The 12235-nt window shown below is 47.7% G+C and overlaps 1 protein-coding gene and 1 pseudogene across 3 annotated transcripts in view; both read right to left on the bottom strand.

Moving 5' to 3' along the window:
* GNG7 (G protein subunit gamma 7) overlaps nt 1-12235 on the bottom strand; it is a 165864-nt gene that overhangs the window by 118333 nt on the left and 35296 nt on the right. For both annotated transcript variants that reach the window (XM_053580780.1, XM_053580770.1), the window contains exon 2: nt 2356-2414. The gene's annotated coding sequence lies outside the window, so the exon portion shown is untranslated. The remainder of the gene's footprint in view (nt 1-2355; nt 2415-12235) is intronic.
* On the bottom strand, nt 709-1455 carry LOC128598287 (myosin regulatory light chain 12B-like; annotated as a pseudogene). Its single transcript, XR_008383615.1, has one exon. The product of XR_008383615.1 is annotated as a myosin regulatory light chain 12B-like (transcript).

Raw genomic sequence — 12235 nt, 5'->3', positions numbered from 1 at the left:
TTTGTGACCTATGTCAGAGCCTCGTTCCTTGTCACAGCTGAGTGATATTCCAGTGTGTGGACAGACCACGTTGTCTTTATCCACTCATGCCTCGTACGGACACTTGGTTGATTAACTCATTTGTACCTGTGTGCATATTCTTTTCTTTTAAGGAAGTCTGCTTTGGAGTTATCGCCCGTAACAATTGTGGCTTCTCACTCTTTTCATGGAGGTAAACACTAAGGTGTCTACTTGAGGCTTAAAAAATGTCTCCTAAGGATGAAACCAAAATGATTTTTATTGGGTTTAGCTAAATAGAGGCCACCAAAGGCAGCTTTGCCAGTGCCTTCTTGGGGTCATAGACCCAGGTCCGTGCTGCCAGCTCTGTTCTGCTAGAGACGGACTGTCCAAGTTCAGCCAAGACCTGAGGTACATGTTTTAACTTTTCTAAGGTACAGTTTACATGTCATAAAATCCAAGTGAAGTGTTCAACTCAAAGATTTCTTATTAAGTTCATCAATTTGTGTGGCCACCCCCACAGTTGGCCAGCCATACAGTTCTGGATGGTCCCATCCCTGGTGACTAGGGTCAGCCCCAGCCTCTGGCCACCATGGACCACCTTTCTGTACCTACAGATCTGCTTTGACTGGGAATTCTGCCTTCTTTTCTGATGTATTTGTGTGTGTGTGTTTTATTTTTTACTTCTTCTTTTTTGGGGGGGGCAGGAAGGGGCTTTCACATTCGTTGATTTTTATTCTCAATCTCAATCTCTTTTCAATACAATTTACAACCTTGTCCCCATTTCCAGTCTGATTATACAAGTGCTAAGTGGCAGAAAGATTTGGAATAAATACTTCAAAAAAAAAAAAAAAAGGCAAAGCTGTGAAACTAAGTTGCATGCAGAAGATTCTATGAGGGTGGGGGAAATGTCTGAGAAGTGAAAGAGCAGAACAATGCAAATGGAAGGTTTCAGCTAGACTTCCTTCTTTGTCTTTTGCTCCATGTTTAAGGATGCACGTGAACTCAATGTAATTAAAATTCCCCTTTTTGTCAATAGGTGCTTCTCTATACAGCTCATTCACTTCCTCATCTGTAAACCCATCTCCCATGGTTGTCAGCAGCTCTCTCAGGTAATCTTCCTGAATGGTTCCTGTTGCTTCTTCACCAAAGCAGGCAAAAACATTTCTGATGACATCTTCTGGATCTGTGCCATTTAACTTCTCACCAAACATGGTGAGGAACATGATGAAATTGATGGGGCCTGGAGCCTCATTCATCATGACTTCAAGGTATGCATTCAGCGGGATTCTTCCCTAGGGAGGCAAGCATATCATGCAAATCTTCCTTGTCAATGAAACCATCTCTGTTCTGATCAATCATGTTGAAGGCCTCTTTGAACTCCTGAATCTGTGACTGGTCAAACATGGCAAACTTCTTGGTGGTCTTTTTGCCTTTTTGCTTGACATGCTGTTTAATTTAGGTGCCAAACACCAGAAGCCTTTTACTTCTTTTTTACACCAACAAAGCAGAGGCACATGAACTTATTTTTAAATGATTTCATTCCTCCTACATTTTAAAAGCTTCTCAAAATCCTCTGGGAGTAACATCAAGAGCAAAAAACAGAGGAGAATTAAGGGACCAGGATCTGAGTCTTAGCTTTGCTCCTAACTTGTCCAAAAGAATCTTTCTGGATGATACAGATGCAGGCAGATTCCTCATCAGTGGCTTAGCGCAGTCCCTGGGGGTAATGACTGGGGTTTTGCTTTATTAATTCCTGAGGGAGCTGACTGATTTAAAAACAAAGACACAAGCCCAGCACCTTCTCCCCTCTGGCTCTGCCTTCCTTCCTCCCACCACGTGCCATACCTGTCTCTAGAGCAGAAGGCGCCTGAGGTCCCTCCCCAGCTGCAGATGTAGGCGCCACACTTCTAGTACAACCTACAGAACCGCAAATCAAATAATCCTCTGTTCTGTACACATTGCCCAGCCCCAGGTATTCCTTTATAACAACACAAAAGGACTAGGACCCCAGTGGTTCCTGGAGTATCCTTAGTCTAGATATCAGGTTTCAGGCATTATCAAGTCCAGAAACTCAGCTCTGTTCTGGGTGCGGACCATCGCGAGTCACCTCCAGGTGAGTGGGAATGGGGGTAAGGGCCAAAGCATCTTTCTGAAAACACCCTGTAACAGCAGGTGGCACAGCCGTGTGCTTTACTCACCCATGTAACCCTGTTCTGAGTCCTCCTGAGGAGCCCTCAGGGCCACATACAAACGCAGTCAATGCCCTGCCTAACGACAGCCGAATGTTGCAAACAGCCAACGGAACACCAGCTTCAACTTTGAAAACAGAACAAAGGAAAACTTTGTGGCACTGACCTGTGTGCAAGACCTGGCTGTCCCCAGCACCGAAAGGCTTGGAATCCAAGCTTCACTCCCTGGAAGAGAAACAACATTTTAGACTGAACAGCTCAGCTGGAGGCGCTGTGTGGGTATCAATCAGGGTTGACATCAAAGGAGGGTCCCCTGCCTGTGACTACACCAGAGTGGAGATAATTTGGGGGAGCCCTGCCTTTTCATTTCTCAGCCAAACTGGAGACAGCAGGAAGAAGAGGCTGGGTAACTCACCAAGAGATTTAATGGAGATTTGCAGTATTGTTTTAATACATTTTCCATGTGTTTAAAACTGAACAGAACATAAGGATCAATGTTTACATGACTTTGTTTTTTTTTTGTTTTTTTTTTTGTGGTTTTTGGCCGGGGCTGGGTTTGAACCCGCCACCTCCGGCATATGGGACCGGCGCCCTATTCCTTGAGCCACAGGCGCTGCCCTACATGACTTTGTACAGTTTATAAAAGATGTTCATCTGCGTCTCTTGAGCTGCATAGTCCCCCTAGAAGGAGGAGGAGGAGGAGATGGAGTTATTGCTCTGTCCTGGGTACCCACTAATCCAAGTCTGCCCAAGGATAAAAGTCCTGAGTCTTGGGAAACCCCTCAGGTCCTGGCTGACCTAAGACAGTCCATCTCTGAGCAGAACAGAGCTGGTACCACAAACCTGGGAATATGTCCCTAGAAGGTACTGGCAAGTCTGCCCTGGGGGTAGCTGGGAGCTTGACAGCAGGGGCTGCTGGGCCTAACCTGCTCTTGCAACCCCTGTGGTCTACGTCCAACCCCTGCTGTCCTCTGGGGTCTGGAATCCTGGCACAGGCCAGGTGGATAGGGAGCACACGACCAGTCCCCATGGAGACCCTGGCACTGGATCTCTGGGAGCTTCCTCAGAGACAACGCTTTATGCATGTTCTCACAGCTCACTGCTGGGGGTGGAGAGTGTCCTGCGTGACTCCACAGGGAGAGAGTTCTGGAAGCTGGGCCTGGCCTCTCCAACTCACTGCACACGCATTTCACCTTTACTGACTCAGCCATGTCCTTTCGCTGCCATGAACCACGCTGAGGCTGACTTGGTGTGCCCGGCCCCCTCATTCTGACCTGCATTAGAGAACTGAACCAAGAATCTCTGGCCAAGCCAGGTCACTCCTGCCTTTCTTTGTAAGGCCCAGATGGGCATCACCCAAACAGGGAAGTCACCCTGCAAGCCACATGGAGACATGGCCTGCCCTTGAACTAGATTAGCCCACAGAGAAGCTGCCACAGATAATCAATGATGTTTTCCAGATGCATCCCTGCTGCAGCCGCTGTCGGAGCCTCATTCCTTTTCATGGCCAAGTAACACTCCATCACGTGGAGGGACCACACTTTGCTGATCCATCACTCATCTTTTGATAGGCATGTGACTTGTTCCCACTTTTTGGTGATTACAAATCATGCTGCTACCAATGCTTGCATGCAGATGTTTTTTGTGGAGATACGTGGTCATTTCTTTTCACCCTCCTGTACCAAAAGTCCCTTTAGCAGCTTTAAGAGACAGCAACCACTTCATCTTTAGTGGAGGATTTTCAATGCCCCCCACAAACTCACATGGCCCAGCAATGGTCTTTACATTTATCAATAAACCAACTAACATAAGGATGCATGCTCACCAAGGCATGATGCTGAGACCACAGTGGACCCTAGCCTGCCCACAAGGGGTTCTCAATGTCACAGGCCCAGAAAGTCAAACCATGGTATCACTAGAGAAGATTCAGAGAGACAACACAGCCAGGGGAGAGATTTGAGAGTGACCTGACTGCAAGAGCCTCGCTTCGCCTCATGGGATGGATAGTACTCCAAGAAGAAAGGAGGAAGGGTGAATGATGCCAGCACCATCACCCAGCCAGGGGGCTACGTGCCCAGATGGCCACTGAGGCTAGAAGTGCAGGGCTGCATAGACAGGGCTGGGGTCTTTGAGCTAATTCAGGGTCTCTCCCCTGGGTACTGTGGACATTGGGCCTGGATTGTTTCTGGGGTGGGGCCACCCTGGGTACTGCAGAGTACTGAGAAGCATCCCTGCCTCCACCAACTCCAGGCCAGGAGCACCTGCAGTCATGACAATCACAGATGTCCCCAGACATTGCACAGAGGCCCCCAGGAGTGGGATCACCCCTGATTAGGCCCCCTGTTTTAGCCCTATTTATAGTGTGAGGTCACGTAGTCAGGGAGGACACAGGGCCTCTCAGAGGACAGAAGTTGGAGAGCCCCAAGGCTTGCAGCCTAACAAAGTGGGGAGTAGATCAGTGTTGGGTGGTAAAGGTAGCTGGATTTGGTGCCAGAGCTCAAGAAACCTAGGTCTGCCCATGGAAAACTGACCCATGATGGCAGCAATCTTAAAAGACAGCTGGGAGGGCAGCGCCTATGGCTCAGTGGGTAGGACGCCAGCCCCATGTACCAAGGGTGGCGGATTCAAACCCAGCCCCTGGCCAAATTGCAACAACAACAAAAATAGCCAGGCGTTGTGGCAGGTGCCTGTAGTCCCAGCTACTCGGGAGGCTGAGGCAAGAGAATCACCTAAGCCCAGGAGTTGAAGGTTGCTGTGAGCTGTGATGCCATGGCAGTCTACCGAGGGCGATAAAGTGAGAGTCTGTCTAAATAAATAAATAAATAAAAAGACAGCTGGGGTGGGGAGAAGCCCCTAGACTCACTCCCCAGCCATTGCTAGATATGGCTCCACTGGCCTTTTCTAAAGATTAAATGGGGTCACTTTTATAAGACTTTCACATACAGTTGGTACTCAATAAGTGCTGACTACCCCAATATGACACAAGGAAAAAAACCACTTGGCTCCTGGTCCCAGAGCCCAGAATCCTGATTTAATCATGAGAACACAGCAAACACATCCCATCAGGGGAACACAGGACACCTGGCCAGTCCCCCTCAAGACTGTCAAGGTCATGAAAAACAAGGAAAAAACAAAACATTGTCACAGCCCAGAAAGGAAAAGAAATCCTAGAAAAGGTCCCAGGACAAAAAAAGGGCATGGGGGGTTGGGGAGGAAATAGCGAAATTGAGTTAAAGAATGGAATTCAGCTAATAGAAAGGTACCCACGTGGGTTTCATGGTGGGTTTCACAGATGCATGGAAATTACATAAGGCTGATATAAGAGGGAGCTGGCTAGAGGTAGACAGGACTTTTCTGGATTCTTTGCAACTCTCCAAAAAATCTATAATTATTCCAACATAAAAATTTTGTTTAATAAAGCAACTAATTTGAAAAAAATTATGCTGTTTCCATTTCTCTGAGCTCAGGCTCGTTTATTGCCGATGGGGCACTGAAATCCCCGATGTGCCCTGCAGGTGGCGCCCCTGCTGCAGGAATGCCCTGAACCCCTTTGGGCTCCAGGAGCTGCGGGACCCCGGCAGCCACTCAGGACCAGCGCAGCGTAGGTTTGGCAGAGATGAAAGGTGAAAAAGCCCTAGCCATATGCCCACGGGGCTGCCAGAGGCCAGCACTCTCGGCCTCTAACCGTGCAGGGTCTGTCTGCACCATAATGCTTAAACTTTGAATTACTGAATTGACTAAAGCCTCACAGAGAATTTCAGAAATAGGATGGAGGGGGGTCCTATGTGCCTTTCTTTCATCCACCTGCCCTGATGGTGGCACCCAATATGACTAGAGAACATGATCAAAACCAGGAAACAGAGGGTCGAAATGCTCAGTGTATAGACCCCCCCAACCAGGAATCATTCATGCTTTTATTTAGACAGTCTTACTGAGATCTAACACTTGTACCACTTGATTTCCACACTTAAAGTGTATAGTTTGGTGTTTTTAGTTATATTTGTAAAATTGAGCAACCATCACCTCTGTCTAGTACCAGAACATTGTCATCACCCCAGAAAGAAGCCCTGTCCCCATAGCAGTCACTCCCCAACCCCTCCTCCACCCCAGCAGCCATGAATCCACTTTCCATCTCTATAGACCTGCCTGTTCTGGACATTTCATATAAATGGAATCTCACACTGTGTGTCCTGTGTCTGGTTTCTCTCATGAGCACAATGTCCTCAAGGTCCATCCACAGAGCCTCCTTCCTTTTCATGGCCGAGTGATATTCTAGTGTGTAGATGGACCACATTGGGTTTTGGCCATTCATCTGTTGATGAACACTGTATTATTTCCAGTTTTTGGTGATTAGGAATCAGGAGCTATGGACACTCATGTTGTACAGCTCATTTTTATGATGGTTTCTCATTCTTTGCTTTCGCATCTACAAACTGGAAACTTCCTCATCCCAAGCCCTTTAAGCCCAGGTGATGGCTAGCCCCAAGCCCGTGGACTTGACAGTGAGATGACCACTGAAGATGCCCATGGTCTCAGCACAAGGTGAGCGCAGTGTGGGTGAACCTTGTCCCAGCCATTCTGTCCTCCAGCATGAGTCGTACCAGCTGGCGCCAGGCTGTCCCCAGTGACCTTCAATCATTCGCTCAGCCGGACAAGAATTCTGGGCTTTCATGTGCCAAGTCTGGATAAATTCCAACCCTCCTGTGGGGGGGGGGGCGGGGGGGGCAGTGAAGCAGAGGAGAAGGGACCTCTCCTCAGGGCCTACCACAGAACCTGAACAGCCAAGAGCAAAATGAAACCAGCTCACAAATTAGTATGAAGTTCAAGGCACCAAAAATACAGCATTAAACCTAGCCCCACTACCCAGCAGGGCAGGAAAGTCTCACACACAGGCAGTGAACATGCCAGGTAGCAGGTGCCAAATGCTTCCAGGGAGAAATCAATCAGGTGCATTCAGGAAACAGATGCCACGTACAATGGTGGCAGTCAGGGAACACCAAATAGAAAGGGCTCCTTCCAGCGCTCCCAGCACCCAGTGTGTCCTGGGAGGTACTTCTCTCCATCTCTCTTCCCAGCTTGTTCACAGTGTCCCTTCCTTCCTTCGTTCTTTCCTTTTTTCTTTCTTTCCTCCCTCCCTCCTTCTCTTTCTGTCATTCCTACTTTTCTCTCCTTCCTTCTTTCCTCTCCTCCTTCCTTTTCTTGGATAGTCACATACCATAAAATTCACCCCTTTGGAACCTGGAGGACATGATGCTAAGTGAACTAGGCCAGACACAGAGAGGACAATACTGCATGAGCTCACTTACATGTGGACTCTAAAAACAAAACAAAACACAAAATCCCCAATACACAAAACAAGGGTAGAAAATTGGTTACAGAGGTTGGGGGTGGGTGGGAAACGGGGTTGAAAGGGTAGGAAGTGTCAACTGAGATTGAACCATGGTGTACAGTTAAAAATAGTATATTGTATCCTAGAAATTTGCTAAGAACTATCTTTTAGAGATTTTTACCACCCACAGAGAAAAGCTAACTATGTGAGACTGCTGGAAACGTTAAATTGCTTGACTGTAGTAATCATTTTGCTCTGTGTATATGTATCAAAGCATCCTGTTGTACCCCTTCAATATACACACAAAAAAAATAAGTACATGAACCCACCTTTTAAAGTATGCAATTCAGTGACTTTGGGGATATTCCCAAGGTTGCGCAACCATCCGCTCTATCTAATCACAGGACATTTTCATCCTTCCCCTAAAGAGACCCCATGTCCACTTGCAATGGATGGTTTAAAAGCCCAGATGCCTCCAGCAGGGATTGTGGTGGTTTTGTTTTGCCACTGTGGCTCAGACACCTCCCACAGAGCCAGGCCTGCACGAAGTGCTCAACAATTACGTGGATTTTAATCAAACCAGTGAGTGCTAAGGGAACAGCGAGCAGCGCCCAGCAGCCTGGGGAGAGAATAGCCACAGAGCTAAGGGATGCCAGGTGAGCTCCCACTTGGGATCTGGCCTGTCAAATGGAAGGACATCCGGGAGCCTTGCTGCATCCCTATAGATCAGGTAAAGGAGAACATGTAGCAGCATTTTGGCCATGGCAGGGCACTCAAAAGATGCTGTAGCCTCTGAAGCCCTGCAGTTCTTGCTGACCTCACAAGGCTCCAGCTGTGGACCTCAGCTGTATTGTTTGTCATGTTGAAAAAGGAAAACAAAAACCAGATCTCACCAACAGCAGTTCAAGGGCTGGACACTCCAGAGATACTCTGTTGGTGGTTTCTATTTTGCTTGGAATATTTTACAGCCTGATGTCTCCAAGTAGTACAGGGGGACACAGGCAGCCGAACCCTCCACTCCCAAACCCTCCACTTTCCCATTTTGCAATGACAAAGCCAGAGCAGGGAAATTCAGGGACAGGGCAGGAGGTGAGGGATTGATCTGTCCCAGGATCACCTAGGAGGCTGCACACACTTAAATCCTAGGAGGCTGCACACACTTAAATCCACACCCTGAGAGGAGAGGGAGAGAGAAGGGGAGTCCCAAGAGCTGGGGGTCACCTGGTCTGTACCATCTGCCCCATCGGGAGTTTATTCTGGTGTCCAGTGTGAGCAGAGATTGGATTCTACTTTTTTCCAAATAACACAGTCTTTGCCCCTGGGCATTGTGGACATTGGGGCCCTGCCATTCTGTGAGGTGGAGCCACCTGGGCATCACATCATGCTGCATAGCATCCCCGCCTCTACCCCCATGCCTAGAACACCCCCCAACTTCACAGGTACTCTTGGATTGGTGACCTCTGACCTCTCCAGTCCCCATCCATGTGCACCCTCAAGGCCCTCCTTACTCCGCCCACTTGGCCACAGGTGAACCCCTTGGCCTTACCCAAGACCAACCTTGGCAGCTCAGCAAGGACACAGGGACAGCTCTCACCTGCCCCTGCAAATTTGGCCTCTGGGAAGAGGGTGCTCGGCAAGGCAGATGCTCGCATTTGTAATCCTTTGATTCAGACCCATGCAGCTGTGGTGAAGGGCCACATCTCTTACGGCTCCTGCATGAGGAGGGTGAGTTCCAGGGAGAGCCCTCCACGGGAGAAACATCTTTATGTAAGACACCAGGTAGGGGTGGGGTAGGGTGGGACAGGAGAGAGGGAGAGAACAAGGAGCTGCACAGCTTTTAAACCTGTCACTTCCTTTCTGACACACACCTTCCTATCTTCCAGCCTTCATGCCATGCTCTGCCCCCATCTCCCCAGCTTTCCAGAACAGCCCCTGTACACAATCCTGTGCAGCAGGGTTGCTCCCCCTCTGCAATGTGGACAGTGGGGCCGGGTTGTTCCCTGGGGGGGCCCTCCTGGGCACTACAGGGTGCTGACCAGTGTCCCTGGCCCCCACCTATTCCATGCCAGGAGTCTCCCCCAGTCATTGCCCAGTGACCCCTGGAGTGGGGGCAGGATTGAGCCCAGGGGATAGGAGGTAGAAGGTCTTGCACAACAGTTTCTGATGCTTCTCTTTGAGGTTCTGTGACTGGCCCCAAGACTTCATGAGCTGTGGCTACCTCTGAGTGCTCTGTCCCCTCTTGGAGAGTAAATGCCTGTCCACACAGTGCCCTGGCACCAATCCCATGAGCCAGAGGAAGGGGAAGGGGACAGGGAGGACACACTGGACATCACTGCAGACCCCACAGAGTGGATTCCCATGGCTTTAACCTGTCAGCCCCGGAGTCACACACCCCTGCACAGTGTTTAAGACACACCTGGGAACCCCGAGTAGAAAGTACTCTCTCCTGAGCAGCAGAGAGAAGGAAAACGCTGTGCTCTGTCACTAACATTAAATATAAATTCATTCAAATCATGCATTTTCAGCAGGGTCATCTTTCGTTTTTGGAGCAAGGCAAGAAAAATATTTCATGGTTTATGGCCATCTACAGGTCCCCCAGCACATAAACATACACACACGTAATGGGGTATTAAAATTTTCTATGGGCTGGCATGGTGGCACCTGTCATCGCAGCTTGGGAGGCTAAGGCAGGAACATCGTCGGAGCCCAGGAGTTCAAGGCTGTAGTGAGCTGTGATGACACCACTGCACCCCAGCCAGGGGACAGAGCAAGACTTTGTCTCTTTATTTAATTTAATTTATTTATTTATTTATTTATTTATTTTTGAGACAGAGTCTTACTATGTCACCCTCAGTGGAGTGCCGGTTGCATCACAGCTCACAGCAACCTCAAACTCTTGGGCTTAAGTGATTCTTTTGCCTCAGCCTCCCAAGTAGCTGGGACTACAGGCGTCCGCCACAACACCTGGCTATTTTTTCTGTTGCAGTTGTCATTGTTGTTTAGCAGGCCCAGGCCGAGTTCAATCCCACTAGCCTTGGTGTATGTGGCTGGCACTGTACACCGTGCTACAGGTGCCGAGCCAACTTTGTCTCTTTAAAAAAAAAAAAAATTCTTATGGTTGGGGAGGCAGATTAGGTACAGGGACAGGAAAGGTAGTTAAAGACAAAAGGTTAATAAATCCTGGTTTCTTCTGAGGAAAGAAACCGCCCTTCCATACTTATTACATTGTAATAGTCACTGTCCATTCAGAAAACCAAGGATCAGGCAGACTTATCTCTGAGTCCCAGCCACCAAGCCCATTGCCTACGTGGGTGACTAACCTGAGACCCCATGTCCTCAGATGTAAAACGGAGCTAGGACAGCCTGCTTTGTCAGGGTTGAGAAAAAGGCTAAAAACTGACCACAAATACAAATCCCACAGCACACAGCAGGGTCTCTGAGGGCCACTCCTGTAACCAAGAACAAAAATGGCAGAAATATGAACATTTCCACAGCAGGAAAGCTAATAACCCAATTGAACAAATGGATAAATGACATGAACAGACATTTCTGAAAAGAAGACATACAAATACAGGAAGTAAAAAAAATAAAAACTCTCCAGATCACTAACCATCAGGGAAATGCAAATTAAAACCACAAGAGATATTATCTCATCCCGGTTAGGATGGCTGTTATTAAAAAGAGGAAAGATAACAAGTGTTAGTGAGGATGTGGAGAAAAGAGAGTTCTCACACATTGTTGGTGGGAATGTAAATTAGTACAACCACTCTGGAGAACAGTATGGAGGTTTCTCAAAAACTTACACATAGAACTACCAGGGGATACAGCAATCTCACACTGGGTAAATATCCCAAGGCAGGAAATCGGTATGTAGAAGAGACACCTGCGTTCCCATGTTCATCGCAACAGCCAAGATGTGAAATCAACCTAAATGTCCATCACTGGATGAATGAATAAGGAAAATGTTTATATATACATATATACTCGATGGAATACTTTTCAGCCTTCAAAAAGAAGGAAATCCTGTCATTTGTGACAACACAGATGAACCTGAGGACATTACACTACATGAAATAAGCCAGGCACAGGAAGACAGATACTGCAGGATCTCACTCATACATGTGGAATCTAAAAAGGTTGAACTTGTTGAAGCAGAGAATAGAATGGTGGCTGCCAGGGGCTAGGGTGGAGAAGGTGGGAATGGGGGGGGGGGGTGTTGGTCACAGGGTACTAAATTTCAGTTCACAAGAGAAGGAAGTTTTAGTCATCTGTTAGAAAGCATGGTGACTAGAGCTACTAGTAATGTATAACAAAATTGCTGAAAGAGTAGATTTTATTTTATTTATTAAATTTCAGATTAATATGAGGCTACAAATGTCTAGGTTACATTATTTTCATTTCTAAGGTAAAGGTCAAGTTGTAGTTGAGCCCTACACTCAGGGGGCATGCTCAAAACCCTCACATTATGCATATTAGATGAAATCCCACCAGTCACCCTCCCTCTTCCTCCCTTCCCTCTCCTTCCTCTCCCCTCTAGCTAGCAAAGCTTGTATTTTTCTTTCATGTGGGCACGTAGTTGTTTATATATTGGTTTTGTGCAGCTGTTTCTATAATGGTTTCATATTAGTACTGAGTACATTGGATATTTTTTTCCCCATTCTTGAGATATTTTATTCTTCTTGTGTTTCAACTCCATCTAGGTAGACAACAGATGTGA

Source organism: Nycticebus coucang, chromosome 2 (assembly GCF_027406575.1).
Source record: "Nycticebus coucang isolate mNycCou1 chromosome 2, mNycCou1.pri, whole genome shotgun sequence".
NCBI classification, from domain to species: domain Eukaryota; kingdom Metazoa; phylum Chordata; class Mammalia; order Primates; family Lorisidae; genus Nycticebus; species Nycticebus coucang.
The sequence above is the reverse complement of the archived record's forward strand: the minus strand, read 5'-3'. Positions and strand labels throughout refer to the sequence as shown.